The sequence below is a fragment of the Stegastes partitus genome, unplaced genomic scaffold (assembly GCF_000690725.1).
Source record: "Stegastes partitus isolate 25-593 unplaced genomic scaffold, Stegastes_partitus-1.0.2 Scaffold1294, whole genome shotgun sequence".
NCBI lineage: Eukaryota > Metazoa > Chordata > Actinopteri > Pomacentridae > Stegastes > Stegastes partitus.
In genome coordinates this window covers 199,099-200,652 of record NW_007579025.1, presented here as the reverse complement: position 1 = coordinate 200,652, position 1,554 = coordinate 199,099, and the positions used below count along the sequence as shown (strand labels likewise).

Sequence of the window (1,554 nt, the reverse complement as noted above, 5' to 3'; positions counted from 1 at the left end):
TAGTGATGGAGTTCCACAGGGTTCTGTGCTAGGACTGACATGATTCACCTTGTGCATGCTTCCCTTAGGCAATATTATCAGGAAACACTGTATGAATCTCCAATGTTATGCAGATGACACCCAGTTATATTTTTCTACAAAATCAGATGAAGCTGATCAGTTAGTTGAACTCCAAACATGTCTCAGGGACATTAAGGCCTGGATGATCTGCAGTGTTCTTCAGTAAATTCAGAGAAAACTGAAGTTGTGATATTCGGCCCTGAACACCTCAGAAACAGATAGTTGCAGTTCTGGCATCGTTTTTAATTAGGATATGCCATTTAACTAACATATCACTAGAACAGCCTGTATTCACCTGCACAATATCATCAAAATCAGGAACGTTGTGTCTCAGAGTGATGTTGATAAACTAGTCCATGCATTTGTAGCCTCCAGGCTGGACTATTGTAATTCTTTTTTTTTTTTTTTATCACAATGTCCACATAACTCTGTGGAAAAACCTCCAGCTGACACAAAATGCTGCAGCCAGAGTTGTGGCAGGAACCAGTAAGAGAGATCATATTTCTCCCATACTACCTTCACTTCATTGGCGCCCTGTGAAATCCAGAACACAATCAAAATCCTTCTCATATATAAAGCTGTAAATGAGCAGGCTCCATTATATATTAGACCCTTATTGCACCATATTATCCTAACCGACTGCAGGTTTACTTGTGGTTCCCAGAGATTGCAGGAGTAGAATGGGAGGCAGATTTATGATACAATAATCATATAATTTCCCAGAAAAAGAACCGTAAAACTCTCCTGAAAGTGTCAGAGTTCAACTCCTGTGACTGAATCAGAAACATGTATTGTTTCTTTTAAAAGTCCTGTATTTCCTTCTTCCTTCCTGGTTGATGTTTAACCAAATACTCCTAGTGCACTGTCCTCATTAAGCCATGAAGTTCTTGTCCTAACAGACACGATTTCTTCCTGTAGCTTCTGTGCCATAAACAGAGTTTCAACATTGTAAAAGTAAACACTTGAGAAGAAAAAATATTTGTGGTTTAAAGGTGATATAATGGGTTTTAAATCTACTGGTTTGTATGTTTCATGGTTTGTTTTAATGTCTTTTATGTTTTAGAGCTGCAGTAGAGCAGATCATTGTGATGATTGTCTTGTGTTCTGTTGTTAAAGGCAGTGGTGGAGAAGAAACCCTCAGGAGGCTGTATTAAGTGTTTCAACACTGATTGCAGTTAAGGGAAACGTTAAGAGAAACTTAACTTTAAGCATTGTTTCTATCACATTTGAATGATTTAAAGATAAGTCAGACATTTAAGGTGAACTGCTACTGCTGTCTCAAACCCATTTTCAAATTTGTGAAACCTTTAATATACTGTATTTTGAAGACTCTTTAATAGACATTTGATATTATCACGCAGGACAAAAACAATTACAGTGTGGGCCAGATTTGGTCCGCGGGCCTAAATTTGACACAGAGATGCTCTAGAGCAGGGGTGGGCAATCCTGGTCCTTGAGGTCCACAGTCCTGCATGTTTTAGATGTTTCCCTTCT

General features: G+C 38.5%; 1 protein-coding gene across 1 annotated transcript in view; it reads left to right on the top strand.

Moving 5' to 3' along the window:
* The window catches only part of LOC103369489 (CD209 antigen-like protein 2), a 10,326-nt gene that overhangs the window by 7,322 nt on the left and 1,450 nt on the right, over positions 1–1,554 (top strand). The window lies entirely within an intron of this gene.